This window comes from Pteropus medius, unplaced genomic scaffold, assembly GCF_902729225.1.
Source record: "Pteropus medius unplaced genomic scaffold, Ma_sr-lr_union100, whole genome shotgun sequence".
Lineage (NCBI taxonomy): Eukaryota > Metazoa > Chordata > Mammalia > Chiroptera > Pteropodidae > Pteropus > Pteropus medius.
The window spans coordinates 15049803-15065195 of NW_024340849.1; the positions used below are offsets into that span (position 1 = coordinate 15049803).

General features: G+C 37.0%; 1 protein-coding gene and 1 pseudogene across 1 annotated transcript in view; one reads left to right on the plus strand and one right to left on the minus strand.

Annotated features, from left to right (window-relative positions):
• Positions 1-15393, minus strand: part of RAB27B (RAB27B, member RAS oncogene family) — a 125506-nt gene that overhangs the window by 87943 nt on the left and 22170 nt on the right. The gene's annotated exons all lie outside the window — the stretch shown is intronic.
• On the plus strand, positions 7388-7503 carry LOC120590752 (uncharacterized; annotated as a pseudogene).

The following is a 15393-nucleotide window of genomic DNA, read 5'->3' on the forward strand; positions in this document are numbered from 1 at the left end:
TTTTTTTTTTTTGCCACTTGCAATAATCCCCGGAGGGTCTACCATGAAGACGACAAAATGGTGAGATGGAATAAAGCCACGTGGTACTTCACACAGGTATTACAAAACCGGAACTGAACTTCAGGAATTCTGAGGTTCACTGAGGTCTAAAACTGGCAATTCTGGAGGTGTGGTTGTTGAGCACCATTGGACACTGATTCTAATTCTAAAAATGTGCCGCGACAAACATATTTGTGCCTTGTAGTTACATACGTTTGGGAAATGACAGTTCCCGATAGAACTCAATGTTTATTAGGATATTAAAGTATCTTAGAAGTCCTGCTGTAAATAAAGTGGTTTAACTTTATTTAACCTATTATCTCTCAAACATATTTAAATATGAAAGCTCTTTTTTGTATGTGCCTAACACCACTTTCTGGCAGAACTAATCTTCCGTAGAACAAACATTAGTAGGTTCCCTTGTCACAGTGAGCAGTGGGGTATGGGCCAACATCTCATCTAATGCTTCATTTCATTAAAAAGTATCTACAAAAGGTTTCCTGCAGCAGCTCATTGTAAGGTTGAGTAGGGATAGGGAGAGGAGAGGGAAAATGATATATAAAAAGTTAAAAATTACTCGACCTCTTTAGTTTATAATCTCTTTGTGTATAGGCAAGACAAGCACACAAGCAAGCAAAGTCGTTGGGTACAGATGAAGGCATTAGGATTTTAGACTTAATCTCAACTGAGACAAAGTACGTTTTACATTTGACCCTGAAAGATATGTAGAAAGGATAGCGCCTTTAACAAAAGTGATCGATAAATGTTTGCTTAACAAACGAAGGATATTCTGGGCTGGGGAGCAGCCTGAACAATTTGTCTTGAAGTCAGATTGAACGTAATGTGTTAGGAGTCATGCAGGGGTGAAGAATCTACACTGCCTGGAGTGAGTCTGGGCGTGGGCATCGTACTGGAGGAGAACAGAAATTAAGATCGAAGAGACAGGATATATGCAGAATTTAAGGGTCTTTATCTTGCTGAGGATTTGAGAATCTTCATGAACTTGTGGGTCTTATTCATCCTTAGCATCCTGCACACAGTCTGGGCATAAAAGGGGCATTTAAAGGATGTTAGTTAATTGGAAGAACAAATGAATGAGCATGAATAAAATAAGTACAATAGAGAACAACTGGAGAATTTCTGTTCGGAAAGTGAGATGACACAAGCAATCTCTTTTGAAAATAAATCTGGCTGGTGATATTTGAAGTGAATTGGGGTTATGAGATACCACGGGCAGTAGATAACAGTTAGAAGACAAAGGTAAGAATTTAGGACAAACTTCTACCCTGGAGTGGACAAATTCGAAATGTATTTCAAAGGAAGACAATAAGCCCAAAGAGTAACTAATTAGAAAAAATAAAGAAAGGGGACACGAAAAAAAAAAAAAAAAAAAAAGAAACCAACTTTAAACCTGAGAGTGGTAGTGCCATTAATAGACAAAGAATAATTTCAAAGAGGAATAGGATTGTAAAGCGTTTTAGCATTGAGGCATGATGGAGCATATTCAAGGGGAGATGTTCTATTGCCATAACAGTGACATACGAGAGCACATTGTTCACAAAGCGCTCGCCCATCTTAGCTTGTTTTAAATGAGATATGGAATGATTATCATCACTCCCCATTTTGCAGGTGAGAAAAGTGAGTAACAGAATTACAGGTTTTGCTCTAAATACATACACTCAGCAGGGCGCATAGCTAGGACCTTGATTCCTGTCTCCTGATTTTATACTCAGGACATATGAGCTTGAAAGACAGCATCTGGTCAGAGACAGAGATTTAAAATGTACCCACATAGATATGAGAGTTGGAGTAGTGAAACAGCATTTATTCCATTGGAATTGAGTTCAGTTCGATGAGCTTTAATTGGGTGTCTGGTATGCGCTCAGCTCTGTGACCCTGATGAGGGAATGGGAAGACCATAAGCACAGGGTCAAGAACTGACTTCTAGGGAAAGCTAAGAGGAAGAGAAAAGAATCAGTAAACAAGCCAAATTAAATGAAAACCAAGTTAACTACTGATTCATGAGTGCCCACTATACGCAAGACAGAGCATGGTTGACTGACGAAGAATGTGCAAGTGAGAAAATGCAGTGTTGCAGACGTCAGGGCTGGCAATGAGGGACGGCTTGAGGAGCAGTGAGAAATGCCACAAACAGAATCAAGAACAAAATTTTCTGCTCCCAATATTTCTTCCATTCAGGCAAATCAAAAAGAAAAAAAAAAACAGGCTGGATCAATACCTCTCATTCATCTAATCTGCCAATTTCTACTATGACCAGACTCTTGCGGAAGTCCTCAACTGAGCATAAGGCTTTAGTACTAAAATGGTTGGGACTCAAGGGGAAGAAATGAATGATGCCTAGGGATTGAAGGGAAAAAGCCTGAGTCATTAAAGTTTTTCAAATATATTTGAATGACTCTTCCTACTCATTTTTCTCTCTCTCAAACAGAATTAGAGGAATTGAATAAGAATAGTACGATATGCAGAATATTACAGTCACCCACCTTTCCAGGCTCTCTCCCACTAAAAAAGAAAACACACCAAACATTTGGCAGATTAGTGGTATTATCTGCTGTCCTTGGAGCACATTCTGATAATCCCCACCTGCCAAAATCATGCATCCCTTCAGAGCTCTACTCAAATACCACCTCCCCCAGAAAGTCTTTTTTGAACACCTTGGCTTAATATGATCTCATCCTTCCTGAGCTCTATAGCACTTCGGATTTAGGAAAGGAGCCTGTCACTCACTGGTCTGCCACTTTTCAAAAAACATCATCTGTAAAAATATAAATTTATTAAAGTATTTTAAACACCAAAAATAATGGCAGACACAGAATGTGAACCATGGCACTGACTTCAGAGCCTTTCCAGTACCCTCACTTACTTTTTTTTTTTGTTTATGTTGTTTACTCTTGTAAGTTTTAAGTTCCCTGATGACAAGGCTGAAGTTTTATACATCATAATATTCATCAAAGCATTGAGCTTAGAAACTCAATAAATATTTGATAGATGGATAAACTAACTAACTTTAAAAATAAATGTAAAGTAAAATAACTTTCTTTAGTTTAAATATTGACTCATCTATGCCTGGATGTGCTGTGACACACAGTGTCGTAGGTGATATGGGTGGGTGTGAGTGAAACAGTAAAAATCCCCACCCACACGGCCTACGGACTAGAGAGAGGAGCCATACAATGTGCAAATAAAGGTGTAGACCATTTGCTGAAGAGTGATAAATGCTAGGGAGAATAATAGAGAAGGGAATACAGATAAGTGTGTGTGTTGGCGGGCGGTGAGGGGGGGGAATGTATAACTTTAAATAGATGATCAGGGAATAACTCAAAGAAGTAATCTTTGAGCAAAGCAGTAAGGAAGTGCCTGGATGATCCATACACGTATATGAAGTGAGACTATTCCTAAGCAGGAATAGCCAGAGTAAAGGCTGAGGCAGGAGTGTGTCTTGGTTGCTTAAGAAATAACAAAAAGGACACTGTGGCTGAAGCAGAGAGCTCAAGGTGAGAGTAAAAGGAAATAAGATTAGACTACAAGGGAGTATGTTAATTTCCTAGGGCAGCCATAACTAATTATCATAAACTGGATGGCTTAAAACAGAAATTTATTGGAAATCCAAAATGAAGCTGTTGGCAGGGATGGTTCCTTTTGGAGACTGAGGGAGAATTCATGCCGTACATCTCTCCTAGCTTCTTGTGGGTCTTTGGCTTATAAATGTATCACTCTCATTATCACCTCCATCTTCACACCTCCTTCTTCTCCATGTCTCTGTGTCTTCTCCTTTTCTATCTCTTGTAAAGACACGTTCATTGGATTTAGGACTCAGCCTAATCCAGTAAGGTCATATCATGATCCTTACCCTAATTATGTGTGCAGAGACCTTATTCCCAATAAGGTCATCTTCCGAGGTCCTGGATGGGCATGAATTTGGGGAGACACTATTCATCATACTACAGGGAGCAAGGGTGAAGCATCAAGAGCAGTTAGGAGGCCATTTACATGTCAATAACTCACCTGTGGGATCATGTAGCTTGAGCTAATAACAGTGAAGGTGGTAAAAAGTGGTCTTATTAGATCTATGTTTAAATAGAGACAATGAGATTTATTGAAGTATAGGATTATTGACATATAGAGTTTTTCTTCACTGCTTTATAAATAAGAGTAGCGTCGGTATTTGGAATAGAAAGGGTTATGTGGCAACTCAGTTATTGCCTGTGTAAGCTGGCTGTGAATACCTTGAAAAAGGTTTACAAAAAATTGTATGTAGGCAGGGGAAATAGGAGCCCTTTTCTAGGTTTAATATTTAGTGTTTCGTATTATGTCTATGGCATTATATTCTGTCGCAATTTAAATAGAGCAAAATTTTAAAGATAAATAAGTTTTTCTGAAGAAGAGAAATAGTCACAAGACAGGAATGGAGAAATGCATTACATTTCTTATGCAAACTCCAGAACCACAACAACTGTATATTCTGATTCACCGTATCTATTTGAATGGAAATATTTGTCTTTAGGAAAGGAAACTTATCTCACTCATCTAAGAAAAAAGCAAAGACTTGCATCTTAAAGAGCCTTAGAAGTTGAGCTCAGGTGGAAAAATAATAATGAGAATCAGTATGAACCTCTGAGTGCTTTGCTAACAGTTTCAACTGAAATCTTGATTTACTTCCCAAGTTATAACCTTAGGGAGACATGACATGCAGGGAAAATGAAGAAAATGAAATACTATAAATTACCTGCATTGCAGTGTTAGATCCTCAAGCAAATTTCTTGTTATTCGGTAAAAGAAAGAAAGACCAAGAATGGCTTTCATTTAACAATGGCCTCTCCATGGACCTTTCCCATCGATTCAACAAAGGTCTCATTATTTATTATCTGAGAAATATTCTCTCATTTTCAAAGGCCCTTCATGTAATGCTCATGCTTTTTCCTCCTCTCAAAAGAAAACTCAAGGCTCCAGGTAAAGCTACTCAATGTCCCTCCAAACATGGTGTCCACATGACTGTCCACAGGCTCTGCCTGTCCTGCCGGAGCAGGTCATCATCTCTCTCACTCAGAATTCTAGTTTTTGTGATCTGGTTTGAATCTCACTTCCTCTGTGTGACCTGACCCTGTGACATCAGTTTGCACACCAAAAACTTCTTTTACTAAAATGTTCATAGTCCTGCCATGTCCAAAGGCAAGTCATCATCTCTTGCCTGGACTAACACAAGAGCCTCCCACTAGGCTTCCCTACTTCCATCTTTGACTGCTATGGTCTATGCCCACATAGCAGCCAACACGATATTTTCAAAACATAAGTGAACTTACATTATCACTTGCTCAAAATCCTTTGAGAGGCTTTCCATCTCACATGGAGTAAAATGCCAAATTATCTCTCTAAGCTACAGCCCCATCTCTACCTGGACACAAGCTATTCAATCTGGGTCCAGTTTTCTATGCTCCCATCTAACTCATCAGAACTGAAAAAATCATCTCTTTCCCAGTTTCACTCTCTTCACCTTTTAGATCTTAGCTCAGCCATCACATTCTCATAAATGCTTTTCCATCCCATCACAGAGGGTACCCTGCTTTTTTATGCTCATCATACCATATTACATTTTTCATAGCACTTCTCACAGCCTCCAATATATGCTTGAGTGACTATGCAATTCATTCAGTTCTATGCAGATAAGGGGTCATATCTGAGTTGTCAAGATTGTCTTCAATGTCTGGGAGGTCACCCTGCACAGAGAATGCTCGTTTAATTAATGAATAACATTATTTTCTGTACCACTAGTTTGATATGGATTATATTTTACCCAGCATTCTTAGTTATCTTTGTATTTACATCCCTCTGAATATATGGCCTCTTGCAAAGCACTGTGTCTAAACTTCTCACCAGTTAGCAACTTGCCATATTTCTTGACCCTAGTGATTAAATATGTACTTACTGTCCAACTGCTGTGTATAAAAATCAGTTGTACTCACTGAAAGAATCCACAATCAAAAAAATAAAAAAGAAACATTTCTTTAAATCTGGTAAGTATATGATGATAGAAAGTGGTACTTGGTTTGTGTTTAATTATACAATTCCAGAGATATAGAAGCGTTGAGGTCTTCTGATCCCACAACCTCATTATAAAATGAGGCATCAAGTTCTCAGCAGGTTAAGTGACACAAGCTAATTTAGTGACCACTTAAGGATAAGTGGTCGCCAAATCTCCTGTTTGCTACTCTGATATCTGTTCCCACGTTACACACAGAGCACATTAGAATCATTAAAATTAAGTCAAATGTCTTAATTTTAGGGAAAAGATAAATAAGAATAATATGCTTGTCCAGAGTGACATAGAGTGAACTCATGGCAAAATTAGTGTTAAAATCCGGCAGAGTCTCTTAGCTTTGTTCTCATTCCCCTGTTTTTTCATATGCTTTTAGTCACTTGCAAGCTGAAGAGATGCACGTCTGTCTACTGACCACTCACCCCGCCCCCCACACACATTTGAGCCCCATCTCAGTTGGTGGTAACTCTTCACACTTTGTTTATAACACATTTTGGATATTTCTCTTATTGAATTTTGTATCATATTTAATGGGATACTTGTTTAATTTTCTTCATTGAACTGTCAGTTTCTTGAGGATAAAATCTTTATCTGTTCTATTTTTATATAATTACTAACACAATGCCTCACTCATAATAGTTTTTATATGTATTTGGTAAATTGAATAGAATCAATGAGAAATTACTGTATTGTACCTATTTTATAAATAACAGTGAAGGGTGTTTCTGAGTCAAATGACCAGGGGATTGACAACAATCTTAATTATGCCTCCAATGAGAAATCACTTTAAGAACACTTGGTTATTATTTAATGGAAGAAAACCTAGGTTACAAAACACAGCATTGATCTTAAACCTAACATTCATCAGATTCTTCTAAAATCGTTATGTTGTTCTAACCAAAAAACACTCTCATTCCCCAAAGAAAGGAAAGATACCACACTCACTAAGTCTCAACTTGTTTCACAAAAGGATTTCTCCCAATTTCAAAGATTAGTGACTAAAAAGTGAAATTCTTGACCTGGATCTGTTTTCCTACAGCATGCTGTCCTTTCTGAAATAGATCACATTATTTTCTTGTGACTGGAGGTGGGGTGGGGGGAGAATTTGGTAAATAACACAAATAAACACTTTGAAGAATGCATTCAACAAAGCCTACTTGATGAGTTAGGAAAAGATGCAAATCAAAAACATAAAGAAAAAATTTGGATGTGGTTCCATAATGTAGCAGTTAGCACATCTGCTTTATACGCAGAAGGTCCTGGGTTCACATCCCAGTGGAGCTATGATCCATGGTCTACGGCCATGTCACTCTGAATAAGCCCTACGTCTGATCTCAGAAGCTAAGCAGGGTCGAGCCTGGTTAGTACTTGGATGGGAGACCACCTAGGAAGACCAGGTGCTGTAGGCATAAATAATAATGATAAATATATATAAAGAAAAAGTTAAAAGATCATACGTATTTGATAAATTAAAATAATAACTAGAGCTTTTAGAAACTAAATTTTAATCTGAATCGAATCATTTGAACAAGTGAACTACCTGTAGAAATTCAGAGCCTTTACATTTACTAAAGGAATGATTTAAGTTAACACAAAATCTAACTTTATTTTGGCAGACACAATAATTCGATTATTACGTCCAACAGCTTTTAATCTACCTAATGTTATGAAAAAGAATCAAGTCTTGGTTCATATGTGCTTTACATTTTATTCTTGGCTCAGATGTGCTTTATATTTTATATAATGTTAATAACCACCACTATTGACTTCACACAACTTGAAACACTGCTGTTCAGTTGGAAGATATGGAAAAGAGCAAGGCCAGAACTTATGAGAGCTTAGTGATAGGGATCAAGTTTATGCACAAGCTCTGGGCAAATTGAGATCCCAAGAGGCAGATTCCTAAACAGTGACACATTGGCTGCACATCAAAAAATAGATGATAGCACCTGAATAAAGTACTAATCCACTTAAAATCAGCAAATGTTTATCAGGAGTCTGCTCTGTTTAGGGTATAATCTGAATAATTATTTACCAGGGATAGAGCCTAAGGGAGAATCATATATTATTTCTGATTTATTGTCCAAATTAGAGTGGACCTTCCTAGGTATAATGCTGAATTGGGGGATTAGAGAGGTCAAATTATGGTTGGCTGGTATTTCTCTCATCAAGTTCTGAAAGCAGGTCATACTATTAGGAGTTAAAACCAACCCCATGTCGTTCTCTGCATGGCTGTGTGTGTGTAGTGTATATAGCTTTTATTTCACTGGTGTTCAAGTATCTTACTGTTTTTTCCCTACCTCTTATGTCAATGTATTTACAAACACTAATCCAGATATAATTGCTTATAAAGAACCTTAGAGGATCTTGTCTTTCTCAACTGGACATTATGATTTCTGTGCATTACCTAGTGACATTCAGGTTATATTGTAAATAATTGAGTCATATTTTATATTTTCATATACAGACAAATTATATAGGTATATGTTAAATGTCATCTCTAACAAGATTTGCCACAAAGCCAATGAAACATAAATTTCAAGTCTCCTTACATGCACGAAATAATCAAAAGGTCATATATTTTTGTTAAATTTACAAAAATAAGATATTTTAAGTCCCTTTCCATTCTGACATTTTCTGTCACATTTCCTCTCGTATCTGACATATTCCATACAGCACATAAATGGTAAGGGCTTCAAATAGAGTGGTCCCTGCAGTAGTCGCTAGAGGTCAGGATAGAGCCAAAAACCAGATGGACAGAGGGCCATTAGGCTCAAAGCAGCAAGTCAAGGAGCAATGATGCCTGGCAGTCTTGGTTCAGAGAAAGAAAATGAAACTTTAGTTAGATATAAAGAAAGAACTTTCCGAAGATTAAGGTGATAGGCACAGGAAATTTATCCTCTTTTAAGCAAAACGAAATTTCTCTACTGACCTTAATAATTTATTCCTGTATCTATCACCTTCATTCTTCATTGACTCATCCATTCATTTAACTTTAATATCTGGCAAAGTGATAAGGTAACTAGAAAACTTACATTGCAGTTTGGTTTGGGGGTGGCCTTGTTCAGACTCCTAAATGCATTTATCCCAGAATGGAGCAGAGTATGCTTCTGCTCAGCAACACTAGGTCTGGGGTGAACAGCCACAGTATTCTTTCCCTTACTCACCATATTGAACAGGAAGTTCTGAATAAAAGTGGGATTGGTTCCCAGATGCTGGATGAGGGGGCTAGGAGAAAATATTATGCTAGAAAAGCCATATTTTAGGATCTGAAAAAACTGAACCAGTATTCAGGGTACTGAATAAATGTATCAGTGTAGAGTCACTTAAAACAATCTGGGGTGATCCAATCGGGCAGGTGCAATGCGGAATTGAAAGGAAAGGCTTCAAGTTGAAAGAAAAGCACATTGTACACATCAAGGAAAGGCAGAAATGGTGGTAATTATTCAAAGAAAATGTAAAATGGTGCTTTCAGGCTGTCCTTCTCTTACTTAAGGAAAATATCACTGGGAGAGAATAGGCAAGGTTTTAGGTGATTCCTTGATTATTCATATTGATTTTTGTATATGGAGGTCATATTGAATAGAATTACTTAGCTGACAGATCAATTATCATCTCATACTTTTTTCAATAGACTGATGACACTACCAGTTATCATTCTTTATTACTCAGTGATGGTTTCACTTGTATAGAGACACAAATAAACTACAGATAGATCGTAATACCCAAATTTCTCATGAAATGGCCTTTCAAAACACAGTCACTATTAATGGACCGAGGTCTCCACGGGTTAACTGTTTTTGATTTAATGCAGGGCTTTGAACAAAGAACAGATTGTGGTGACATTGTTATTTGCTTTCCGTGTAATATTCAGCATCCTCTCATGCAACATTTTTGCATGATCATTGCCCACTGACATCTAGGTTACTACTTTCTCACAGAGTCATTTAGCTGATGAAATTCTGATGGCTGTGATAGAACAGGGGCATCTGCTATTATCAACTTTTCCTCCCAGGAATTCAAATTGAATATTAATAACACGGAGATCTGCGGTCAGACCAGGCATTCAAGCAATAAAACTGCTGAGTGATGATCCCGTGCAGTACATATCGTCAGCCCACTTTATTTGGGCTCTCCTTAGCTCTAAAGAGGGTCAAATGCCAAAGTGCTAGAAGGAGAAGCCACCCACTTGTCAATTAACGTGATCTGCAGTTGTAGGGATTACATCGCAGTCACACAGGGAAGAATCCTAGGGACTCTCATAAACCAACCATAGCATGATGCCATCAAGAAACTATTCCTGGATACAAAAACCCACCTCTAGGTTTTTTATTTTATGCTGTCAATTTCTTGTAACCCTTCTTTAATATAATTGAGAAAAATATTTCATTAATAGGCAGTGAAAATATGTAGAATTTATATTCCTAGAATACTTTACTGAGATAATAATGTAGGGATATTTAAATTGTCCATTTTATATACATTTGGATACACATTCTTTTTTAAAAATTTATTTTTCAATTACAGTTGAAATATAATATTATATTAGCTTCAGGTATAGAACATAGTGATTAGACATTTCTATAACTTACAAAATGATTGCCCCAATAAATCTAGTACCCATCTGACACCATACATAGTTATTACAGTATTATTGACAGTAATAATATGCTTTATTTTGCATCCCTGTGACAGTTTTGTCACTACCAATTTGTACTTCTTAATCCCTTGTCCTTTTTCACCCAGCCCTTTAACCCCCCTCTCCTTTGTGGCAACTATCAAAGTGCTCTCTTATCAATGAGTTTCTTTCTGTTTTGTTTTTCATTTACTTTGTTTTTTAGATTCCACATATAAGTGAGACCATATGGTGTTTGTCTTTCTCAGTCTGACTTATTTCACTTAGTTAAATACACTGTAAGTCCATCCATGTTGTTGCAGATGGCAAGATTTTATTTTTTATGGCTGAGTAATATTCCACTACATATATATATATATATATATGTATATGTGTATATATATATAATATTCCACTACATATATATATGTATATATATACACATATATATACATATATAGAATATTCCACTATACATGGCTGAGTAATATTCCACTATATATATATAACATTCCACTATATATATATAATATTCCATTATATATATCATATTCCACTATATATATACATATATATGTGTATATATATATATGTATACACACACACACACACACACACACACACACACACACCACTTCTTCTTTATCTATTTATCTGTTGATAGAAACTGAGGTTGTTTCCATAAAATGGCAATAACTACATATCTATCAACAACTACTTTAAACGTAAATGGATTAAATGTTCCAATCAAAAGATATAGGGTGGCTGAATGGATAAGAAAACAAGACCCTTACATATGCTGCCTATAGGAGACTCACTTCAGATTAAAAGACACACACAGACTGAAAGTAAAGAGATGGAAAAAGACATTTCATGAAAACGGACATTAAAAACAAAAAGCCAGGATAGCAATATTTATACCAGACAAAATAAACTTTAAAACAAAAGCTGTAACATGAGACAAAGAAAGACCCAGTAATTCCACTTCTGGGTATTTATCCAAAGAAACTCGAAACACTAATTTGAAAAGACATATGCATTTACATGTTCATTGCAGCATTATTTATAAGAGGTGAAAGTTTTAAATGCTATTTTCCTAATGTAAGCAAGCAAGAATTTCAAAAGTACAGAAAGAACAATATGCCATGTACAGAAGATGTCCTATTTCCAGCATTTCCCTTTCAAGGGAAAGTTAATACTTCATAATAACATAGCAATAACAATAACCTATATTCATATCACTCATGCAGTGTACAAAGTAGTTTTGGTCCAAGGGTGCACATCCAAAGAGATTGTCTCACTCAACCATCACTCTGTACCAGGCACCATCTCCTTCCTCTAACTTTTCTAAGCAGCAGTAGAGAATCGACAAAAACCGTAAGATCCGCTGTTGTAAGTAATGCTTCTAAACGCCAACTGCGAGAGTGTGTATGGGGTGGGGGGTTTGGGAATTAATTTATTTCTTTATAAAATAGCCAAACTGTTGGAGGTAAGTGAAATAAATGATGCAATGAAATAGATTATGTACAAATTGCCAAGTAATTAACTTACACAGGTACATTACTTTTCTTATTATTTTGTGGTTCACATTGACCATACCTGTGAAAGGCTATAAAAATGTTTTTATTTTAAGGATAACTCTGGATGAAAGAAAACATAAATAAGTAAACAAAATAAATTACCAATAATGAGTAGAACTGCAGTGCCATGTGGCTGGCTTACCCATTTTTCTGGGGCTTGCGGTCTGTCTAGCACCCTGCTGAACTCTTTAGATGTATCACCTGATTTAACTTGCACAATAAACTTGTGTACAGACAAGGAAATGGATGCTAGAGGAATTCAAATAACTTGCCCAAGGCGTTATGAAGAGGACAAGCTGACAAGTTGGAATACAAGTCTTAGAATGTGCTGCCTGGAGATATATTCAGAAAGTGGAGAGGCAAGTCGATAGCTTAGAAAACAGGAAAAGGGTGTAGAAATCCCAAGGTAAGCAATTATAAATACATAGCTGGCACAGCCATTCCATTATAAAGGTGACCAGAAGGCTTTCAGAGGCCACCCAGCTGTTGGAAGGAGTATGGAAACCTGTAGGCTGCCTACTGCGAGAATAAACTGCCTCCCTTGGCATAGGTACCTTTTAAGATTGCAAACAATAAACAAACAAAACGAAAATCTCTTTCTCGCTGCTTTCTTAGGACTTCACTATCTCTTTCCTCTTACACGATCCTCTTACAATGTGATTATAGCCTCATACACATTATTTACCTTATTTGATTTCTTCCCCACTACTCTGATTTGGCAAAGCAGGTGTTTCCTTAGTTGACAGCAGTAATTCTCAATCTTTTTTTTTTTTAATGATGATGCACTCATTTTAATAGTTAAAATAACCACCCTTAATTAGACATTTCAGTAATTGGTAGCATTTACAGTTCTTCCTAATAATCACTTTTGCAAAATGATACATGACAACTACATGCTATTAAACATTTTTTCTAATGACAACTTTCCTCAAAATAGACTCATAATCATAAAAAAAAGGATCATTAATAAATGTGACCAGGGTTCACTTTTAATATTTTATTTATTGTTATTATTATTATTATTATTAATCAGAAACTGGGACAGGTTAAGAGGCATTAGCTATGTATAGATCTTTTTCCTTTCTTTGTTGATCTCTTCCATAGTAATTTTTAGAAGGATCTAGTTCCTGTTGGAAGGGAAAAGAGTGTACAGGATGCTGGGAGCCATGGTGTTTCTACCTACTAACTGTGACTTTCAGCCAACTACACAGCCTCTCTGAATCTCAGTTCTCTTGTCTATTAAAATGAAATGAGTATACGAGAGAATCTCTAAATTTACTTCCAGGGCTGAATTTCTCTGAGTGCGCTTCCAAATATGGGATCTTAAGAATGTACAGGAAATTTGAGAAACCATTTCACTCAGTCACCTGAATTCTGAAAATAAACACTTCGATAGTGCTTACTATTTGATATACTCTAGTAGAGTGTTTGCTGTGTGATTCTCAATCTTGCACATTAGAATCACCTGGGAGACTTTTAAAACATGCTTGAGCCTCACCCCACAGCAATTAAAGTCATAATCTCAGGGGGAGTGGGTCAGTGCATCGTGCTTTATAAAAGCTCCCCAGGTGACTCCAGTGGGCAGCCAGGGTTGGGAGCTGCCATTAAGCCTGAATGAAGGGAGTTAGTGGCTTAAGTTGATAGTATCGGAAGTGGGCCAGCCACCCACTGTGTTCCCCTGCCTCAATTTACACATGAATCAAGCACAGAAAGATATACAGTGGCTTGTTACAAAGTGCTGAATTGAATAGTTGCAAGCACTAATACTTTCTTTGACTGAAAGAACCATATCCTCATCCAAACTTTGCAATTTGGGTCCTAGAATGTGAGCCCAATGTAGCCACTGGGGACAAAGAACCCTGAACTAGTGTGAACTGTTACTTTGTACTTTCTATTGTACCAGCTCAGAATTTTCTCTGATTATTGTGTTACTTCTCCAATTGTTTTCTCACAATCTATTAGCTCAAGTTTTAGGGATGTTTTTTATTCTGTGCTTTGTTAATTTCCCTTCTCTTTTACATCTTCCCTCCAGTATCTGGGTAAATTCAACCACCTAGTTAATCATATTTTGTGTAATCTGAGAGAAATACAATCCACACATATGTTTGCTGCCAGTTTTAAAATATGTTTTTCACGTGTTACTTCTGAGTTTTTAAATATGCAGTGCCATATTCCAATGGGCACTTGAATTCATTGTGCCCAAAATTGAACTCAGATTTTTTTTCAACTACCCCTATAGTCTTGTGAGCCCCAAAGTTATATTCCCTGCCTAGATTCACTTTCATATTCAAATATCTAATTTCCTAGGATGACTTCATATTCAAATATTTAATTTCCTAGGATGACTTCTCCAAGAGTGACAAAGCCACCTCCAACTCAATATTTCCAAAACCAAACATTGACCATCTTCCTCTTCATGCTTATTTCTCCACCCAGATTCTCAATATTCTCAATCAGTGGTATCACCACACACCTAGTCAGCCACGCCAGAACTCTGGGTGTCATTCTTGATTGTTCCCATCATCATTACTTCCTATATCAATCAATCACTAAGTGTTACTGATTTGACTTCTACTATATTTCTCCTGCTATACTCATCATCACTCCCGCCCCTGCCCTAGGTAAGGGTCTCTTCTCTCACAAGCATTACTACTTCAACACCCCAAGCTTCTAGAGTTGTCTTTCTCAAAGCCGTTACCTATGCAATTGCCAGAGTGTAAATTTTAAACTCGACTCATTTAATTTAATCATTGCTTGCTGAACTTTTAGTGTCTCCCCAGGGCAGCCTCTTAAAGTCCTGTCTCTTCAGATGGCCATGGGTCCCGTAGACTGGCACCTGTCTCCCTTTTCCCTGACAATTCCTATCAGCCCTGTCTGGGACTCGATTCTCCTGAAATAATAAGTCGTTTGCAGTCTTCCTCCAACTTGTTTTGTAACCTGTGTATTTGGCCCTCTGCTTTTTGCTTTGTTAACTCCTGCCCACCACCTAAGTCTCGTTTCTGTTTTATCTTCTTCCAGGAAACTGTACCTTGTCCCATCACTTCCTAGGTTCTTCTTTGCTTTCATAAAATTCTGGGCAATTCTCTACCATTCAAATGAATCCT